Here is a 16,527-nt window from a genome sequence, read left to right on the forward strand (position 1 = left end):
TTCAATTGATGTGGCACCCAGTTAATTGCTTTCTGGACCATTCCCATCGCGTACAACGTTTACAGACGATTCTGTCGGATCGGTCAACTTCCAACTCTTTAAACATATCATCAAAGCTTCGACATGCGTCTTCATCCCATAACTGTTGTAATTGAGTATCTTCGTGTTTTTTTTCGTGGCCTCTTCGCGAAAGGTCGAAACTGCCACTTTGGAAGCGTCGAAACCATCCATCACAAGTTTTATTGGAAATATAAATATTGGCCAATATATAGGGTTGTTCAATAGGTGCGCTTCAACTTTTTTCCGATAGGGAGGGCGAACGACGCAATATTTTTTATTTTTCGCTTGTCATTTGTAAACTTCATTAGTATACATTTCATCATGGAACGCTACACACTTGAGCAACGATTGCAAATCGTGCAAATTTTTTATGAAAATAATCGTTCTGTTGCTGCTACTTTAAGAGCATTACGGCCATTTTACGGTCCATTTAACAAGCCGTCCCGTTTTGGGGTTGTGTGAAGTCATTGGTCTACAGTAACAAGCCGGCGACGATTTGTGAGCTCAGAGCCAATATTGAACGCGAAATTGCTGGAATCTCGGCCGATTTATGCAAAAGAGTGGTCGAAAATTGGGTTCAACGATTGGACTTCGTAAAACGTTCACGCAGTGGTCATGCAAAAGAAATCGAATTTCATACTTGAATGTATATGTTCAAACTCGATAATAAAACAAAAATTAGTTAAAAAAGTCAACCCGTTTGTGTTTTATTCAAAAAAGTTCAAAAGTTGAAGCGCTCTTACTGAAAAACCCTATATTACCAAAACAAAAAAAAACAATGTGTTATAAGCGAACACCACACACCCTCTACCAAACACCCTATTCCAAATATCAAACCCAAATTCCGATAATTCAGTTATCACAAACCATTTTTTTTGTTTTTTGCCTCGACGAGATTCAGTCTTTCGTTGGTTTCATTAATCTATTTGGATTTCTGACAGGGTAGGTGATTAGCCTGCCGATAAAAACTAAATACCAAATATCAAATATCAAACGCAAAGAAACATTACTAAATATGAAACATCAAATACCAAAGAAAAAATTGAAAATACAGATTGTTTATAAAAAATTTATTAATAAAAGCGATTTCGTTATTTAGCTCACGGCACACCATGCCTATTTAGTTTATAGCATTAATAAAGGAGAAATTCCGTAGATCACAAATTCAGTCATTTATCTACAAAATTTGCATTTAAATTGCTTTGTGAGTTCTCTTCAATGCCCAAAGGGGTTTGAAACTAAAAACATCAGTATGGAAAATAAAGGAAAATAACAACACAAAAGAAAGATTTGAGTGAGTCAAAACGATATATGTATAAGAAAGCCTTTTTATGGTTTTACTTGTTTTTAGTAATAGAAAAATTCAACAGTTGCGCCTTAAAGCAGGCAAAAACTGAAAATATGCATTGGCATATCCGTTAAAATATCAGCAGCAGTTAAAGAAATAAAAGCGCATGAACACTTTTTATGATAGGCTAATAGGAGTAAATCATCCAAATTCTACTAAGTAAAAATATCCCCAGCTTACCTCAATTGCAATAGCAAAAAATTAGATCTTAAAGCTGAACCCCTCTTCCTTTTCAATTTTAGCATGCGACTTTTTCGCCATCTTATTGCGTCAATTAGGAGATTAATATGGGGTGGGCCATGTAAAATTTGCTTTTTGAATCGGCTATAAAAAAAACTAATTAATATTTTTTCAAACTTTTTTTTTTATTTTGAAGCTTGAACATAGACATTTATGAATGAAAAATAATATTGTTCAAATGACTGCCACGACTGGCTGTACAGTAGGCCATTCGATCAACCCAATTTTTAAGCACATTTTCGATTGTTTGGCCTCCAATTTCATGAATGGCAACTTCCATTTCGTGTTTTTAATCATCAATCGTCTCTGGATGGTTCGCATAGCATTTGTCCTTAACGGCTCCCCACAAAAATTATTCCAACGGGCTTAAATCACAGCTCCGAGGCGGTCAATTGATATCGGAATTTCGGTTGATTATTCCGTTTTCAAAAACGGTAGCCAAAAGTTCGAGTGTAACTTTGGCAGTGTGACAAGTAGCGCTCGCCATTTACTGTAACCGCGGCTCCTCGCTCATTTTCGAAAAAAATGGCCCAGACCAAAAACCGCACCAAACAGTGACTCGTTGTGGATGCTTTTGCTTCTCTACAGTAACGTGTGGATTTTCTGAGCCCCAAATCCGACAATTTTGCTTTTTGACGTAGCCACCGATGAGAAAATCAGAAAATAAGAAGAAGACTCACCACTTTGGAAATAGGTTTTCAATATTTCCCAATTTTGTTCAAGCGTATAGCGTATAGCGTCCCATTTCGTAAGTGTCAAACCTTTAAGTAAATTATGAACACATTTGACATGTCATTTATGTTACCATTCTCAAAAAATAGGTGGTTCAAAAACAAACACTATATGACCCACCGTGTAGCATTGCAGATGTGCGCTTAAATTTTTGTTAAAACAACTTGGACTCATAGTATAAGTACAAAATTTTGAAAATTACTTATGTAGTACAAATTTGTACATAATTTCTAAAATTTACGAAAACTCTCATCGGCTGATAGAAGAATTGAAAGAAGATAAAGAAAAACTAAAATAGTACAGAGACAAATATTTTGAAATATTTTCCTATTCGTATTTTAATACAAAATAAAATTAATATCAAATTGCTTCTCATTAAATATGAATTCGTTGTAATGACCCATAATTTGACTAGACATTTCTAAGTTTTAAATTTTTATGGATATAAAGCATCAGAAGATTCCCAGTGTTTCACTAATTTTTATATGTTTCAGGTACCACTTTTATTTTCGTCATGTCGGGTATTTATTTATTTATGCAATACTTTCTTATTTACAACACTAAAACTAGACCAAAATGTGATTTCAGTATCAATAGTTCGATTACTTTGATAGGTTCTTTAAATATTCAACTGACTAATGCAGGATTAGATTTGGCTATGCATAAGTAGAAGCGTAATACAAATTCTTTGTACCAATATTAATAGGTATAATACTTAGAATATCAGGTTTGGCATAGTGCACTAAAAAATAAATGCAATAATTAACGACTACTACTTCTTCAGTGGGAGTAAAGGCACGAATTTCATCCTCACGGAATATTTAGTGACAATAAAAATCTTTAGCGATAAGTAACATTTTTCAGTGAAACAACACTCCTTTTTTAATAATAAGAGTAAGACTATATGGGCTGAAGCAGTATACGGAAATCTGTTCAAAACAAACCATCATTTTGTAAAGTATAAAGTTCCTGTTTTGATGTATGAAATTCAGTGTTTGAGATTTCGTACCTGAAGTAAGAATATGAAGCTTTGGAAATTTAATTTAAAATTGCAACTTTCACCTGTAAATTCCTAATTTCTTATTGAGCTGAGAACTCATTGAGCTGCGTATTTCGGGATGGACTAGACTGTGTGTCAGAGAACTTTTACATCTTTTAATATTTTTCTATAAAATAAATAAATAAATGAATAAAAAATAATTGGCGCTTCAATTCTGCAAGTTGCTTGGCCGAGCTCCTTTTTCTATTTGTGTCGTGCGTCTTGATGTTGTTCCACAAATGGAGCAACCTACAGTTTTAAGCTAACGTCGAACGGCAAATGGTATTTATGAGAAGCCTTTTCATAATAGAAATACATTCGGTGGTATGCATTGCCTACCGGGGTGCGACCGCTATACAAAAAACTTTAATTGTTTACGTTTTGTAGCATGGGATTTAAAATCGTTGCATCTTTAATAAGAAAACTGAACTACTAAATTTCACATATCAAACCTGATTTTCTATTCCAAAATTAACATAAAATTACGTTCTCCAGCTGCACCTTCGAAACTAGATAGCTATTTGCGAATAAAAACTTTAGACTAATGCTTCCAACAATCATATGCATGTACTCGTATGTGTGCAGATATTTGAATTAATCGCATTTCCAGCTCAACTCAATTTCAAATTTTTCTCATTATAAGTTTTATTTAATTTTTCCTAAATTGCAACTCCGCCAACTTTATTTGGTGTTCGCCCAAATGTATTTAAAAAAATTTCACAAAAATACACAATTCAGACAAGAACAATTGCATATCAAACTCTAGTTTACCGCATGAGTACCCCATGCAGCGAGACAGGGAGACACAGAGAAGCTGCAAGTGATGCTTTTAAGCCGCCACACTCTCGTAGCCAAGCAGATAAAGCAATTTTTAGCTGTTGAAATAAATTGCAAAAAGTTTGCGAAATGCATAAAATCAGAAACAATCATTTATTTTGCAATTTCATTTAGATGCCAAAAACGCAAAACAAAAACCAAATTCCCAAAAGTCAATAAAAGCAGAAAAGCCAGAGTCAGAATCAGAATTGCAGGACCAACCGGGAAACTGGCTGGCTAGCTGGTTGGCGGACTGGATGGCAAAGTTTTTGGCAGTTTTTCAAACAGTTGAAACAGTGCAACCAGCAAATGAATAAGAAGAAGAGAAAGAAGAAGAAATGAGTGAATGCGCAGGCCAGAGTGCCAGAAAAGCGGCGCTGTTTGAAAAAGAGCATTACTGCCACACATCCATGTATACATGTGTGTACTCATATTAATGTATGTACTTACAGTACCATACTCGTACTCGTACATGTTTATCATAGCTCTGCCCCTAACTGATTGCTTTCTGGAGGACATGACAATGAGTTAGCCGATTGCGTAGGTCCATATGACATTTTTGGCGGAAGTGAAATTTATTTGTGACTACACACATGGAAAAGTCGGTCAGGTGAGCAAAAACTGCAAGTATTTACGATGAAGTGCAAACTTTTTGAGACCCACAGTAGGATGTTGGCAGTAACTACAGAAAGAAAGTTACTGGTTACAGCGCCATTCGTGAAAAGTGCGTTGCAGATAAATTAGCAGCGAAGCGAACAAATTACCTCTTTGTGAATTCAGATTAGCGTTGCATTAGAAGGACTTTCAGTGAAGAGACAAATGAGAGATGTATGCATTTAAAAAGACCAGAGAAACAAGAGCTGAGAAAAGGTTTATGAAAGAGTTCTAAGTGGATCAAACTTGAACTGGTATGTACTTCATCTTTCAATACTTGAAGCGGCCGCATGTGTACATTAAACTTAATTAAAAAAAAATAATTAATAAAAAAAAGTTGCAAAATTCCATTCCTCCATTTAGAGCTTATATTGAAAGGACTTCGCACCCGACAATTTTTTAACCTTCTAAACCCCCCGAAAAGGCGGTTTTCAAAAGGATAAAAATATAGGCCCCTATTATGAGTTGTATTCGATCTTCGATATTCGCTGGTTGTCGAAGATCGAAAATCGAATGTCAATTTGGTATTATGAGCGGTGCAACCCTATCGAAATTTTCGTTGTTTACCGAATTTAGAGTCGAATGCAATTTTGCTTTCGATCGTGTAGCGTATAGTGGGAAAACTTGTTAAAGTGTAAGTTGTTTGCGATTATTTATGGTTTTATAGTAACCAAATAATAAATATATACTAATTTTGTTAATATTATGCAGGGCGAAGGTCATGAGTACCAAACAACAATTAGAAAGGCGAATCCACAATTCGCAAAAGGGATTTGCACCAAACTTCAAGCAGCAAAAAAATGGGAGGAATTTACAACGGAGCTGAATTGCTTGGGACCACCAGTGAGAACGGCAGCAAAATGGATTAAGCTTAATAATGGTTTTTTTTGTGATGTTTATAGAAATACATTTTCATATTTTTTTCGAATGACGAATAATTGAATAAAGAAAATTTATAACAAAAATAAAACAGAAAGTGTGGTGTAAAGGTTTCTATTTAATACTTTTTAGATTTTTCTATAATATTCTCAAAATTTCATTTCTTATGTTTTCCAATTCTCCGTTATTTGACTCCACTTCAATATCTTCAGCATCATCGTACACATTGGGTTGAGCAAGTCCTAGCATACCTTCATTACCAATACTCAATTGGTACGATCCCTGAGCACAAACTCGCAGAACTGTGGCTAGCTTTAAAATATTTGGAATCAATTTGGCTCGGGTGCACTGCTGCAACTGGTTTTCTGTACTGGACAGTAGGTTCACAAACGGCTCTTTAGATAATCTAAAGTTATTTAAAAATCTGTAAGGAAATTTCTGTAATATTAAGTACGTCAACACATTTTGAAAGCTCTAAATTTACTCAGTGGAAGCCATTTCTAGGTGGTTGGATGCGTCCCTCAACTGTTTCCTACTTCTAGCTAGTTCCACTAATCTTTCATCGTCCGATGAATCGTCGAACCACAACTCCGTTGTACTCATTTTCACAAAAAAAAACTTTTTTTACCTTTTAAAAATAATGTTAGCAAAGAATTTCAACACAATCGGTTTTTCTTTTAATTTGATTTGCTGTATCAGCTGAGAAAAAATTATCTATTGTAAATGCGTCGAGCGATCGAAATTCACAATAGTCCTATTCTTCAACGAATGAGCACTATAATACCAAATGAAAATTCGTTCGATCAGCACTTTCGACTACAGTCGAAGATCGAATGTTGCTCATAATAGGGGCCATATATTTTTGTAGCACAACATAAACTTTAAATACAGAGGTGGACTTTTGCAACTTTTGTTCTTCGTGTGGCTACCGACCCGATCTGGGATATGATGAAGAATGATAGATTACCACGCTTGGCTACCCGCTGGAGTGAAAAACAAAATTGTGAGAGTTACTTCGTCAACGAGTATTCGGCATCCGAATTCTGCTTGCTCATTTCACACGCATTCACACACTCGTCCAATCAGTCGTTGTACATACAGCAACGAGCGGTAACATGAGCATAAACCGCGCTGGTTTTTTCGTGTATCACCAACACAATCTTAGTTTTTTCGTAGACAAACCGCTGTCATGACTCCGTTTACGTCACCCAACCAGCTAATTTCCTCGAAATTGCTGAGACTCGTCTAAGGGCCTGTTGCTTGCCACACGTCGTCAATCTAGACATCGTGAATGCGCCCTACCCGCTGCAGATCATGTGAAAAGAACAGAGATCTAATCTCATTTCAACTGTGGAGTTATCGTAGTATAAATTTTGAACAGAGTTTATAATAAAATTTTATGGCACATATTTTTGTCCAACACTTTAACCCAATATTTCTTATACTAATGGGTAATTTTCACGCTTATTTTTTTAAATTTTAGAAAAAATAAGTTTCTATGGTCCATGGAGGGTTTGAATGTTCCACAAAAACATTCCCCTGAAAATTTCAATACAGCTCTACTCGCACGAAAACACAGTACGACAGCGAACCAAACTTTTGCTGAGCGGATGAGCTGGCCAGACAAAGAACCAGTGAGGTGGTTTTGCCCGGATATGAGAGAATTGGCTCTCGCATTTATCTATAGTAAGAAAATCAAGCTTTGGAAATTTAATTTGAAACTTCGACTTTTGGTTGTAAAGTCTTACTTTCTCATTCACCTGAGATCCAGCTGATCGAGCTGTGATTGATTCGAGATGGCTTTGAATATAAATTAGAGAATTTTTACATTATTGTTTACATTTGGTAATATGGGATTTAAAATTTATGCGCCTCTAACAAGAAAACTGAACAAGAAACCTAACTCAACGAAGGTTGGGCAAGTGCACAAACTTGCAAGGTCGCGAAAATTTTCTTCCCACGTGTGGATCGGAGCCACTCGAGGAAGCTTCTAAGGTCTACAAAGTTTCAGCATTTGAATTTTGTGAGTTCCTTTACCGGACATTGTCTACGAGGCATGCATGCTGAGAGACTCGGCATTGCAGCGAGATGTCAGCTGTTTATAGGATAAGGTAGAATCACCTCTGCTCCTTCTACTTAGCTCAGCTTGTCTTGGGGGGCCAAGTTTTAGGCATCTTGCTTGCATTTCTTCATCTGATGAACTCATGAGTAGTTTGAAGCTCGTTAAGTGAAGGTCGAGATCCTCCCCTCAGCATAAATATTACACTATGAATCGAATGGTAGGCCTAAGACTTAGAAGTCGGCGTTTTTTTTTACATCCATACAAGCACTTCAGTCCTAGATACGGTATTCAGTGTTTCTTAAGATATAAAATATCCCTTAACCCTGCGTTAGACACCTTTTTAAAACCTTCAGTTGGTCAACCCCGTCTGGCATTCTTCGTCCTGAAAGAGGATTTTTTTTAAATGTTTTTATCCATAATTTGATAGAAAATTATGTAAAATGGTAAATCCACATCCAACGTCGAAGAAGCCAGTCTCGGCCAGACCCGGAGAATTAAAATCAGTTGAACGACAGCAAACCCTTCAAGCAACGATACGAAAAGAAGTTTAAAAATGTGTTGCAAAAATGACCAACATCACAGTGAATCACAAATTATATGTGCACAGAGTAACTATGAATTATTCCCTTTTGTATACATTTATTATATTTTATTTTTTAAAATATTATTTATTTTCTAAAATTGCATAAATTCCTTTTATTTTGCTTTCACAAAATAGATTTTTTGCAGCAATAATTTTTTCTATATTTTGTTGTGGTTCCCATGAAAACTACATAGAGGTCTGGCCAGACCTATTCGCTCTCTAGTGGTACACAATTCGCCCACTAGAACAAGTTTTAAAATAAAACTAAATAATAAAAAAGGCGGCCGCCGTAGCCGAATGGGTTGGTGCGTGATTACCATTCGGAATTCACAGAGAGGTCGTTGGTTCGAATCTCAGTGAAAGCAAAATTAATAAAAACATTTTTTTAATAGCGGTCGCCCCTCGGCAGGCAATAGCAAACCTCCGAATGTATTTCAGCCATGAAAAAGCTCCTCGTAAAAATATCTGCCGTTGGGAGTCGGCTTGAAACTGTAAGTCCCTCCATTTGTGGAACAACATCAAGACGCACACCACAACTAGGAGGAGGAGCTCGGCCAAACACCTAACAGAAGTGTACGCGCCAATTATTTATTTATTTTTAATAAAAAAAGCTTATACAAAAGCGAAAATTCCGTACTTCGTTGAACGGCGAGTACCAGAGTTGACGTGCGTATGTAGTGCCTGCTCTTACTCATCTTCCGTGCAGCTGATATATCAACTAATTGACTAATCAGCTTTATACGTGCCTTTGATATTCTAATGCATTTTATAAATAATAAAAAAAAAACTTCAAATCGCTTTGTTAAAGCAAATTTGGTAAGCTGCAGTGTTGATTGCATGCTTCAAATTTAATTTTACTTTCCTCATTTATGTAGAGGAAATAAAATAATAAAACTGTAGCTGAAAATAATACAAACAAACCATTTCACACAGACAGTTGCTGAAACTAAAAACTATTCGCCTTCATCACTACGAGCAATAAACTGAATATTCATATAGTTTGAGTTTTTCTTTGTCGTGTAAAGTCATAAGCGAGTAGCGTGCAGACACAACAGACGATTGACTGCTGGGCAGACAGCCACGCTATAAAAGAAAAAAATATTAAAAATAAAAGAAATAATAAAAAATTGCACTTCTGGGTAACTTCAAACTGCAACCAACTATAGTCTGTCATACTATCAACTGCCAATAACGAACTACTCTTCAACTCGCAGACAATTCGACCAAAATCAGTTGGTACTTAAACGCCGAAATGCTTATTAATACAAACGCTACCACGAGTTATATAAGTAAAGTTATATAGGCTGGTTGAAAAGTATTAAAAGCAATGCTTATTAAACAGTAAAGGAATTAATCGAAATTCCATCGTCATTTAAATATTTTATTCATCATTGGAAGAAATAAAAAAAACGTTTTCGAGCTGGGAATTCGTGCTTCATTTACAAGCCATTTGAAGCTGATTCTGATTATTTCGCAATAGAAAGAACAGAATATAGGGAGTAATAATATTCTTTGAAAGGTTTTTCAGCAACAGAAATTCATCAAAAAATGGTAGAGGTGTTAAAGAAATTTGCTCATTCATTGCCAAATGTTTATCGATAGGACTTAGAGTTTAAACGTGGATGTGCATGCCTTCAATGTGAACGCCCAAAAAGTACTATAATCCAAAAATCATGGAGCAAGTTTATTGTTTGTGAAGTGGCAAGTTTTCTTAAGCCTCTCAGATAATAAATACTGCATAGTTTACGGCCTGCGAAAAAATAATACTTCCCAAATATTTCGAAAAATGTAGACTTTTAATTTATTTACTTTTTAATGAAAAAATTACCTTTTTTTATAACAATGTGGTTCAATCGATATTGAATACCATAATAGTCCCAGTTTCAAACTCTATACAAGATTTATGAAAATTCAAACCATTTGAAAATTTCAATCAAAAATTGGAAGGGAGCAATTTTAGGTCTTCCTCCTCTAGTAGGTACGAGCCCAGTGATGATTCGTGATTAAGTGTTCCATAGACTCCTATTCATGACAGCAGAACCTGCATAATCTTGTACTAGATAATCCTATTGTGTTAAAGTGCTTATTACAACCTTTAAGTGCTCCACAGAGTAATCTGAGGCCCTTTTTATCTAGGATTCCAGCAGATTTTGCTCTGTTAGGATTGAAGTTCAAAAACTTTTTGGAGTGATTAAGGCCGCTTGTGCCGTTCCAGTGTTCCTTGATTTTAGTTTGGATCCATTTTTTTGGTTTCCTGTCTTATATGTATTATTTTTGTTAAAGCCGAAAAATCGGGCTGGCCCAATAAATAGACTTTCTGTCCCTTTTTTGGCATAAAAGTCTGCCTTCTCGTTTCCTTCGTGTCCTGCGGAAATGTTATATGGCAAATTACGTAACGGTGTCGGAAAAAATTATGGAAAATCGATAAGAATTTTAATCACTTCAAGCTTACATTGTATTACACTAGAATTCAATGAGCTATAAAACTGCGTATTGAATTTTTTTTTGTTCTGGTTGAAAAGTTTGAAATTTTGATAAAAATGAAGCCAATTTTTCTAGTTCTTGTATAAAGTGTGAAATTCGAATTTACGTAGTTTTTTTTTAGGGGGTGTGGGGGTAAGGGTCACAGCGGAAAGCAACACTATTTTTGCGAATTTTTTTCTGAAATGGAGTAAGTGAGCTGAGGTTAAGCAAGATTATATTTTTACTCGAAAATAGAAATTTGTATTTATTTTTATTTGTATAATTTTATTTTTATTATTTTATTTTTGTAGAATTATACAATATTTATATTTTTATTAATTATATGTACATTATTTTTTAATATATATATATATTTTTTTAATTACTTTTGCTTCCTTACTTTTCAACCACCCTGTATAAGGGCTTTTGTACGCATATAAAATGTAGGTACTGGTACATGCCACATAAGCGCTTACTTAACTGCCAACATTTCCATATAGCAAAAACAAAGACATTCCAACAATTTTGACCATTTGAATCATCAGACAGCCGCAAACAACTTTTAGCTGCTCACACTGCCTCGCCCTGCTGCCTTACAGGACATTTTTGGTCAAATGTGAGAAGCTGCTACTGCATTTGGTTTCCAGCTTTCCGACAGAGGAGTGTATGTAGATATTTACAGCGTATATACACACACACATACGCACCCATCCATTAAACTTTATGACTTGCACTCGCACAAGAGACCTAACAAAATATCCGCCTTTTAGAGCTGCTCAAATATTTACTCCGGTTTATGCTAACCTTTTACTTTTATCACTTTATTGTGCGCGCTTCTTTTCATCAAAAAGTGGAGTAAAAAAGTAAGAGAAAAAAATTTAAAAGTAGAAAAAGTATTGCAAAAAGACATTCAACAAACTTTGCTTTAGACGCCAACACTTTGAGTCCCGTGCTTAGTTATTTCGGGTCCATTTGTATGCTTTTCGCTTCTCCCTGAGTGCCATTAGAGTGACGCAGAGCAATCAGTTTAATGTCGCAATGGAAGTGTTCAGCATTTGAAGTTCTGACTGAGTCATAGTATTATTAGTTTTAGTATTTATATGTATAACAGGGATGTCTGTCGCCAGTTTGGTCATAATTTTTGCGTGTCGTTATACTCGTCCTATGCAAAATGACAGCCAAAGAAAGAATGATATTTTATGATATTGTACAAGATTGCGCAGATTGGTGTGGAAGCAAGAGCGTAACTTTGACGTGACGTAGTTGTAGATGTGCTTTGGGAGAGAGTTAAGAGGAGAGTGTCAATTTTGTGAAGGAAAATGAGAATTGGTGTTATGTTAGTGTTAGCCAGCAAGATTACCGAAAAGGGAGTAGAAAGAAAAAAGTTGTTTGTAAAGAAAAAATATAAATAAATAAGTTCTACAACTATGTCATCTCAACAGCTGTTTCTGTCAAATTCACAGAGAGCCAAGTAGGCGTACTGCGGTATGTGCCAACTTCTATATACTTTCAACTGAGCTGCGAAAACAATCCACGACATTCATTAAAGGAGCGGCGAAAGGAGCTTGGGGAGAATATCATCTATTTATCAACACTAGATTTTTGTGTTTGTATTTACAGAAGTAATCGATGTTGGCCGGCATGTTAGTACCATCTACCCTAAAATTGTTTTAAGCCATTTGCGCAAAGCTGGCTTCAAAAACAAGCTCGAAGCTGGATCGAATTGCCATCTGCGAAGCCTTGGCCAAACGGAATGAAATCGACCAATTTCTTAAACGGATCGTGACTGGGGATGCAAAATGTGTCATATACGGCAATACTGTGCGAAAGCGATTGTGGTCAAAGCGTGATGAAGCAGCTCAAACGGTGGCCAAATCAGGGCTAACGGCTAGGAAGGTTTTACTGAGTATTTGGGGGGACTTGAAAGGCATCATTTGTTATGAGTGCATTCCGTGTGACCAAATACTAAATTCAGATCTCTACTGTCAGTCAGCAACTGGACCATTTGAAGTTAGCGATTGACCAGAAACGGCCTGAATTGGCCAACAGAAGAGGTGTTATGTTCCATCAAGACAATGCAAGGCCACACATGTCTTTAGTGCGTTGCCAAAAGCTCCGAGAGCTTGCTTCGGAAGTTTAAATGCATCCCTCCTATAGTCTGGACTTGGCGCAAAGCGATTATCTCCTTTTACGCTCATTGCAAAACTTTTTGAGATAAGAAATTTGTATCAAGAGGAGATTGTGAAAATTGATTACTAGAGTTTTTCGCCAAGAAGAATAAAGACATCTATGAGAGAGGCATTATGAAATAAAAGGGTGAATATTTGACATAAACCGGGCAATCCAAAACATCTTAAATGAAGTTATTAATATTACACAAAAATAATGCATTTATTTATCATTTTCATTTATATGTATATCAGAAATATATTAGATAGATATAGCCTTCGCTTTTGTGACTCTTTAATCCCAATGGATTCAAAAATATTTTTCTAACTCTCGTCAATTTTCTTAACTCTCGCCAATTGTGATCAGCTTAGGGAACTAATCGGCAAAGGCTGATCTCAAAACGATTAGATTTAAAAAACTTACAAAAGTAATAAAACTTTATAATATTTTTTATTAATTGGGCCAAACAGAACATTTCAGGCTGTATGAAATGTAATTGTTGAGATATTGGTGTGGTTAGTGAAATAAAACTCATAAATTTAAACTATTAATTATATTATATTAGATTATTATTTATTGTTATTAAAGAGTGCGTGCGGGTGCGTGATCTTTACTCGTCGGGTGCTCGATCAAAACTAAATCTCTCTCAACGTCAATGGCAAGCGGGCAAGCAGAGTGACGCTATCCCCACTTACTCACTTCATACATATGTATGTATATGTATGTATAACATATGATGTATATATATAATATATACCGTATAATATAAATGTACCTTACACATTCTCAACACGCCTCCTTACATTTATATTATACATAATAAAATAATTTTCAAATAATTATTAATACATAAATTTTCATCATTAATTCAAAATTACAATTTTACATTTTCATAATAACTTAAATTAAGTTTAACATATTTCTAAATTTTTCAAAACTTTCTTTACATAATGATTTAGTGAAAATATCCGCGACATTATTGTTCGACTCGACCTTTACAATGTTTATAATCTTTTCTTTTACCATTTCATGTACATAATGATAATGGACTTCTATATGTTTGGAATTCTTTGTAAAATTACCATACTTTGCTATATTTATCGCGCCTGAATTATCTTCATATACATTAATAGGTTTTTCAATTTTAATTTCAAATAATTTTAATAATTCAATTACAAATTTAATTTCACTGGCTGCTTCTGATAACGCTACATATTCAGCAAAGGTTGAAGCCTTTGTTACAGATTTTTGTTTTCGTGATTTCCAAAACACAACATTACCAAATAATTTTAATACGAAACCAGTGGTCGATTTTCGATCTATATTATCGCCAGCCCAATCGGCGTCAACAAAACAATCCAAAATTTCACAGTCATTATCACCTTTGAAAGTTAAATTTAAATCTTTTGTTTTGTATAAATACTTCAAAATTCTCAAAGCATATTTAAAATGAGTTTCATTATAACAATTTTGAAATCTACTTAAGTAATTAACTGAAAAACTAATATCTGGCCTTGTAGCCGAACTAATATATAATAGAGCGCCAATTAAATTTCGATATTTAATATCCAATTCACAATTATCCGATTTTTCAATTTTTAAATTAACTTCCATAGGTGTATTATACAATTTGCTATTTTCCACATTATATTTACTCGCTAAAGACTCTATATATTTAGTTTGATTTAGTTTCATTAATTTTTCCGGCACACTATAATCTACGGTAATACTTAAATATTCTTTAATTTTTCCCATGTCTTTCATTTTAAATTTTTCTGATAATTTACCTTTAATTAAATTAATCAAACCTTTACTTTTTCCACAAATTAATAAGTCATCAACGTAAATTAATAAATAAATAGTATCTTTCTCCAATTTCAAAACATATAAACAAGAATCAATATTATTTTTCTTAAATCCTAATTTTAATAGAAAATTATCAAGGCACTCATACCAAGCTCTTGGACTTTCTCGTAAACCATACAATGCTTTATTCAACTTACAAACTTTATTCGTTCCATCTTCATAACCTTTAGGTTGTTTAACATAAACATCTGATTTCACGGTACCATTGAGGAAGGCTGTTTCAACGTCCATTTGTTCTATAATAAGGCCCATTCTACAACAATAAGATAATAAGATTTTTAAAGTTTGCATTTTAACTACCGGAGCATAAATATCATCAATAAATTCCTTTTGTTGAAAACCGCGTACAACTAAACGAGCTTTATATTTGTTATCAGATTTTTTCGTATATAACCATTTCACATCAATAACTTTTTTATTTTCAGGATTTTCAACTAACTCCCACGTATTATTATCCTTTAAACTTTTAATTTCATTATCCATTGCTATTTTCCAATTTAATTTATCTTTTGAATTTATCGCCTCCTCAAAGGTATGTGGTATATCAGTTCTACATAAGTTCGCAAAAATACAATTACTATACGCTTGACTATCATATCTATCGGGAACACTTTTTGATCTGGTAGACCTTCTCATAGGAAAAAGTTCATCCTTTTTTATTTCTTTTTTATTTAATTTCGTCTTATTTTTAATTTTTTCAACATTTTCTAAGTTTTCAACTTTTTCAATTTTTAAATCAATCCTTTTATCATCAAGCTCATCTTTTTCATTTAAACTTTTAAAACTATCATCGTTAAATTCATCATCAGAATTTTCTGTGTTTTCATCAAAATCAGAACTAGTTTCATTAAATTCACTCTCGCTTTCATCCATATTTATACCGATACATTTTTCTTTTGAATTTAAAATTTCAATATTTCGAGAAACGATAATCTTGTTATTCAACAAAATACGATAACCCATGTTGTCATAACCGACCAAAATTCCAATTTCGGCTTTCTTATCCCATTTAGACTGTCGTTTTACTTCCGGCGTACGAACAAAAACCTTACTTCCATATAATCTCAAATTTGACACGTCTGGTTTTTTTCCAAAAAATATTTCGTATGGTGTTTTCTTTTCGATGGTATTTGTTAATGTTCTATTTTTCAAGTAAGTCGCCGCGCACACGATTTCCGGCCAATATTTTCTATCAATTTGCGCTTCGTCTAATAAACAACGCGACATGTTCATTATTGTGCGATTAAATCTTTCGGCAACCCCATTTAATTCATGAGTATACGCGGGACACGGAGAAATTACGATACCCTTACTTTTAACAAAATCATCCACGTCACTATTAATGTATTCTTTACCGTTATCGCATCTCAAATATTTAACGCGCTTACCCATTAAATTTTCACATTCATTCACAAATCTTTTGAAAACATCACATACCTCTGCTTTTGATTTCATAGTATAAACACGAGCAATTTTACTATAATCATCTATAAATGAAATGAAATATTTTTCACCTTTGAAACCCACCGTTTGAAAAGGTCCACAGACATCAGTGTGTACAATTTCTAAAATTTCTTTTGCTTTCTGTCTGTTATTTTTAAATGGTAAATTTGACA

At 34.3% G+C, this 16,527-nt stretch overlaps 1 protein-coding gene across 1 annotated transcript in view; it reads right to left on the reverse strand.

The window, feature by feature from the left end:
- LOC128860423 (chondroadherin-like protein) overlaps positions 1 to 16,527 on the reverse strand; it is an 83,243-nt gene that overhangs the window by 31,387 nt on the left and 35,329 nt on the right. The window lies entirely within an intron of this gene.

This window comes from Anastrepha ludens, chromosome 4 (assembly GCF_028408465.1).
Source record: "Anastrepha ludens isolate Willacy chromosome 4, idAnaLude1.1, whole genome shotgun sequence".
NCBI lineage: Eukaryota > Metazoa > Arthropoda > Insecta > Diptera > Tephritidae > Anastrepha > Anastrepha ludens.